Source organism: Tenrec ecaudatus, chromosome 7 (assembly GCF_050624435.1).
Source record: "Tenrec ecaudatus isolate mTenEca1 chromosome 7, mTenEca1.hap1, whole genome shotgun sequence".
NCBI classification, from domain to species: Eukaryota; Metazoa; Chordata; class Mammalia; order Afrosoricida; family Tenrecidae; genus Tenrec; species Tenrec ecaudatus.
This window is the reverse complement of record NC_134536.1, coordinates 26,464,593-26,471,092: the sequence shown is the minus strand read 5'-3', so window position 1 is coordinate 26,471,092 and position 6,500 is coordinate 26,464,593.

The window sequence follows — 6,500 nt, the reverse complement described above, 5'->3', positions numbered from 1 at the left end:
AATCACGTCAAGAAATATTGGACAATTGCTACCGCAATCAGATTCCAAACTTTCCTTTTTCTTCCTGGACTCCTTGACCACCATCACCACCACCATTCTACTTCCTCCACCCCCCAAAGACAAAACACCGTTATCATCATTGCTGTTTCTGTAGGTTCATCAACCCTGGGTTTCACATTCCAAAACACAGGTGTAGTCCAAAACACAGAGACCTATAACACAACTTCAAGAGGGTGACAGCCAATGACATGAAACCTCTGAGATAAACCCTAATATGAACAGCAAGAGAATATAGAAAGTGGTGAGGACCAGGTAATATGGCAGGGAGCAGACCAAATACAGGGATACATATGGTATACAACTAAAAAGAAGGTGGGGAAAGGGGAAAAATAATAATAAAGAAACGGGTAGTGGGGACACAGGGCACTAACCCACCCAAGAGCATGGTATTGTTTATATCTCCACAGGGAAAGAAGGAACAGACTTCAAACCAGTGCTCCAAGATGTGAATGAAACATGCAGGCATGGAGTAGAGAACCAGTGGAGAGGATTTGGGGGCTGGCCCCAATCCAAACTACTATGTGGACACCTACCCCTCCCCCAGAACAATTTATTTCAAAAGACGTCATTGAATCTGCAGCTCTGGGAGAGGGACATATCTGGTCAGAGCACATGGGAGCAGATGAAGGGGGAGGAGGAGAGAGTGGAGCATATCCTGTCCCACCAGGCCTTGAGGACGATGACCCCAATTAGAGCAGCCAGTCCCCAGAGAGGACCACATGGCCAGCCCCACTATGAGACATGACGCCCCTCACTTACCCATAGCCCTACAGGGAACAACACCAGAGACACAGGGTGGGAATTGCGCCCAATCTGATCCCACCACACCGAGGCAAAACACTAACGGGGTGCAACAGAACAGCAAGGGAATGGAGCACCGAGGTCCCCAGGGAATGCTGAAGGTGAACTTTGGGGTCAAGGCATGGCGCCCCAACAGACTGGACTGGAAAACACTCCTAAAAGCCAAAAAACAGTCCTTGAACTAACAATAGTCTTTTCTTTCTTGTTGTGTTTTGTTTTGTTGTATATTGTTGCTTGGTTTTGCTCTGTCTTGTTTTTGTGCATGTTATTATCTCTGCAGGTCTGTCTAAATAAAATAGGCTGGATGACCAATCTGGAGGAAAAAAACAATGGGACCAACAGTTCCAGGGGGACATGGACGAGGGGGAGGTGGGGGGAAAGGAAGTGGTGTTAACAAACCCAGGGACAAGAGAACAAGTGATCCAAATCGGTGGTGGGAAGGGTGTAAGAGGCCTGGTATGGTGTGATCAGGGGTAATGTAACAAAAAGGAATTACTGAAACCCAAATGAAGACTGAGCATGATAGTGAGACAAGAGGAAGGTAAAAGGAAATAGAGGGAAAAGATAGGAGCCAAAGGGCATGTATAGAAGTCTAAATAAAGACATGTACATACACAAACATATTTATATATAAGGATGGGTAAATAGATCTATGCCTATATTTATAGGTTTGGTATTAAGGTAGCAGAAGGACACTGGACCTCCACCCAAGTACTCCTTCAATGCAAGAACACTTTCTTGTATTAAATTGGTATTCTATGATGATCACCTTCTCGACACAACTGCTGAAGACAAAGTGGGTGGATAAGCAAATGTGGTGAAGAAATCTGATGGTACCTGACTATCAAAATATATAGCGTCTGGGGTCTTAAAGTCTTGAAGGTAAACAAGCGACCATCTAGCTCAGAAGCAACAAAGTTCACATGGAAGAAGCACACCAGCCTGTGCAATCACGAGATATTGAAGGTATCAGGCATCATCAGAACAAAATATCTTATCATAGTGAATGAGGGGGGGAGTGAGAAGTGGAGAACCAAAGCCTATTTGTCGGCCACTGGAGATCCCCTTACAAAAGAGTCTCAGGGAGGAGACGAGCCAGTCAGGATGCGATGTAGCAAAGATGAAACATACAGCTTTCCTCTAGTTCCTAAATGCTTCCTCCTCCCCCACTATTATGATCACCATTCTACTTTACAAATCTGGCTAGACCAGAGGATGTACACTGGTAAAGATAGGAACTGGAAACACAGGGAATCCAGGGCAGATGATCCCTTCAGGACCAGTGGTGTGAGTGGCGATACTAGGAGTGTAGAGGGAGGGTGGTTTGGAAATGGGGAACCGATTACAACGATCTACATATAACCTCCTCCCTGGGGACAGACAACAGAAAAGTGGGTGAAGAGAGACGGCGAACAGTGCAAGATATGACAAAGTAATAATTTATCAGCTTTTATAAGCTAGAGGAAAACCAGAAATAAAGGAACCCTTGGATTGGCAAAGCATAGACGACCTTCTGACTGAACTGGCTGGTTTACGAACCCAGAATGGTACTCCTCCTGAAAATTTTTATTTCCAACAACTGCTGTGATATATATCAAACAAGTACATGGCACCTTCCCCTGTTAAGACAAATCTGAACATGGATTAACCAATTTTACAAACATAAGTCCCCTTTCCATCTTCTTTGAACTATCTCTCAAATATTTTGACAGCAGGAACACGCATTGGCGGGCGCGCAGCTCATCGGCACAATCTGTGGCGACAGCCATGCTGCCCACTAGCTCCGGCAAACTAGGATCTCGCCGGAGAAGCTGCGAAGCTCGGCCGTCTGGCTCCGGACGGGGTCTGCCAATGTATGATATTCTTGATGTCCTCCCACAGCTTATCAAGTCTTCTGTCATTAGAGTTCAATGTGTCAAATCTGTTCTTGAGATGTTCTCCAAATTCAGGCGGGATAGACTCAAGGTCATAGTTTGCTCTGGTAGACTTGTTTACATTTTCTTAAGCTTGCATGAGAGAAATTGATGCTCTGTTCCACCGTTAGACCCGGCCTGCTTTCAGCTACTGAGATGGAGCTTCTCCGTTGTCTCTTCGGTTCAAAAACGTTTTGGGCATGAATAGGTCATTCATTGGCCTTGCAAAATGCTGTCATGTGATCCTCCGTTTTGTTTCTATCACCAAGACCTTAATTTCCAACTACTATTGTTTCCTTTTTATGTTTCCAAATTTTGCCTTCCAACTGCCAATCATTATCAATGCATCCGGATTTCATGCTTGATCAATTTTAAGCTGAAGATGTTTGTAGAATTCTTCAATTTTTGCATCACTAATGTAGGGAGTGGTGCATAAATTTGAGTGATAGTTATATTAACTCAATTTCCTTGTATATTGATAGATATAATTCCTATCACATTGTACTTCAAGATACATCTGGAAATACCCTTTTTACAATGAATGTGAGCCAGGCGCCTTGGCTTTCTCATTCCCAGAACACTAGTCTGCTTCAACTCACTGATGCCTAGAATGTTGACCTTTATACTTCCATTTCATTTTTGAGAACTTCTCATTTCCCTAGTTTCATGCTTCATACACTCCAATTTCCAATAAATAATTAAAGTTTGCAGAAATTTCTTCTCATTTTAACTCATGCCTCAACAGCAAATGAAGGTCCAGAAGGCTGCACTCACTGGAAGAGTTTACTCAATTCAGGTCACTATGGTCGACTCTATTTTGAGAAGGCAGCTCTTCCTCAGTCATATTTTGAGTGGTGTCTGACCTGAAGGGCTCCTCTCCAGGCACTATTATTCCAGTGTGCTGCTTCTTCTCTTCATTAGTAACAGACAATATTCTATGCTTCCTATAAGGTTTTCAGTGGCTAATCCCTCTGAGGTGGACAGCCTATTTCTTCTCTGTAGTCTGTTCATGGTCTGGAAGCTCTGCTGAAATCCGCTTTTTTTGAGTGACCCTGTTGGTCTTTGTAATATAGTGGCTTAGCTTCCAGCATCACAGCAACACACAAGCTACCACAGGATAACAAACGGACAGACAAATGGTGTCGCCAAGCAATAGTTACTCCTAAATGTCAAGGAATCGGCTGCCATGCTTGGAGGAAATAGCCACTGGGGAAAAAAAACATATTCATATCATGAAATTCCTGGAAGTTACTGAAGCCCCATTGAATGAAAGCAGAACATTGGCAGAGAGAGAGCGGGAGGATGGGCCTGTGGGCTTGCACAGCACAGGAAATGTGCTGATGAGAAACTGCCGTCTCAGAGTCCAGTCAACCACGATGACATGAGTGACATGAACGGTGAAGTCAATCGAGTAGAATCTGTGGGAGTGGAGACTTTCCATCTTTATTTTGAAGCCACAATTTTCCAGCCGCAACTCATAGTAAGGAACAGCTGCAAACTGTTCTAATAATTAGAACTTAGAACATACAAAGTACTTTGGAATGTAAATTGGAAGTCATCAAAAATGGAATGCAGAAAGATTGATAGCCTAGGCATTAGTGAGCAGAAATAGATGGTATTGGCTTCTTGAGTTAGAAAATCCTATGGTTTGCTCTGCCGGAAATAACACAATCAAGATGAATGACATGGTATTTGTTTTCAGAAAGGACATTTCAAAATCTGTTCTGAAGTACAATGCTATGATTGAATTATATCTATTCGCCTTCAAAGAAATCCAACCAATATAACTATTATTCAAATGTATATACAAATAACAAGAGCCACGAAAGACGACATTGAAGAATTTTACCAATGACTTCAGTTGGAAATTAATCAAACATGCAATTAAAATACATGGATAATTATTGGTAATTAGAATACAAAAGTTGGAAATAAAGAGGAAGCAGCAGTTGTTGGAAAATATAGTCTTGGTGACAGAAAAGAAACTGGAGATAACATGATAGATGTTTGCAAGACCAGCAACTTATTCATGACAAATACCTGTTTTCAACAACACAAACAGTGACTATACACATGGCATCCTCTAGGTAGACCACAAAGCAACAATAGTGGCTACATCTGTGCGGGAAACAATGGAAAAGCGCAAAATAAGCAGCTAAAACCAGGCCAGGGGCTGACTGTAGACTAGACCACCAACTGCCCTCATGTATGTTCAGGAGAAAGCTGAAGAAAATTAAAACAAAGCAACTACATTCAAAATATGACCTTGAATCTATTGCATTTGAATTTCAAGAACATCTCAAGAAAAGATTGGAAGCATTGAACAATAACGACAGAGACGTGATGAACTATGGGGGGACAACAAGAACATCATTGATAAAGAAAGCAAATGGCCTTTCCTTAAAAAAGGAAAGAAAGAAATGATCAAAGGGAATGTGCAAACAGATTCTCAAATTTGCTGTTAATCACAGAGTAATTAAGGCAAATTTTAAGAGGAGTTGAATAGAAAATTTCAAAAGATAACTCAAGAAGACAAAGACAAATATTATAATGAAATTTTTCAGAGATCTAGAGTTTTTTTAAAAAAGAACAAATCCAGCATCTATAAAACTGAAAGTACTGAAGCAAACTTTCAAACCTTGAGTTGAAGAATTGAAGAAAATCTATGGGAAAAATATTTAATGATGTGGGAGGCATCAAATGAAGATGGCAAGAATACAGAGAGTCACTGTACCAAAAAAGAGCAATTTCATATTCCACCACACAGCAAGTAGCATATAAGCAAGAACCAACAGTGCTGAAGTGTAAGAATAATCGAAACCAGCCATTATCTTTTGAATTGAGTGGGTTCAAGAGGGGCACAATCTGCTATGAGAAACATCATAGATAAAAGAAAAGATAAGCTATAGCTGAGGTGTGAGGGACTGCTAAAGCAACAGAAATTCTAGGGCCCAGAACCTTATTCAAATCAGGTTTATGTACACTCGCTGTCATCTAGCCTGCACCTCGTGACTGGTTTCCACACATAAGAGTTGACAACATCTGACAAAGCAACATTAATTCAATAGCCAATCTGTTCACAGGCAGAGGGGAGGATAAAGTTGAGAACAGAGAGTAACTGATATTTTTCTGACTGCTGTGTTTCAGCAACTTTGCCAGGGAACAGGAAGGAAAGTGTCCAGTTTATCTCAGGTGATATGCACACCAGCCTGTGTATCACCAGCTCCCATGGTTAAGCGGTCAGCATTCCCACGAACCTGGCCTGCACTATGGAAGGTGCTGGTCCTGTCCTATTTGAGCAAGGAGCAAACAACATTGCCCCTACACTAAAGGGAGGAGTCAAGAAGTGCTGACAGTATTAGCCACAAACAAGGCTCCAGGGACTAGAAGAAAAATGGAAATGCTTCAACAAGCTGATGAAGCGCTGGAAGAATTTACTCACTTATGACAACATTTGGAAGGCAGGTACATGGCCTACTGCAGGGAAAAGATCCATATTTGTACCCATTCAAAAGAAAAGTGACCCAACAGAATGCTTATATTATAGAACAACATCATCGATATCACATGCAAGTAGTTTTGTTTTTTTTTCTGAAAATCATCCAACAATGGTTGCAGCAATACATTGACAGGGAGCTTCCAGAGCTTCAGGCCAGATTCAAAAGAGGCTGTGAAACATGGGATATCATCGCTGATGTTAAATGGATCTTGACTGAAAGCAGAGGA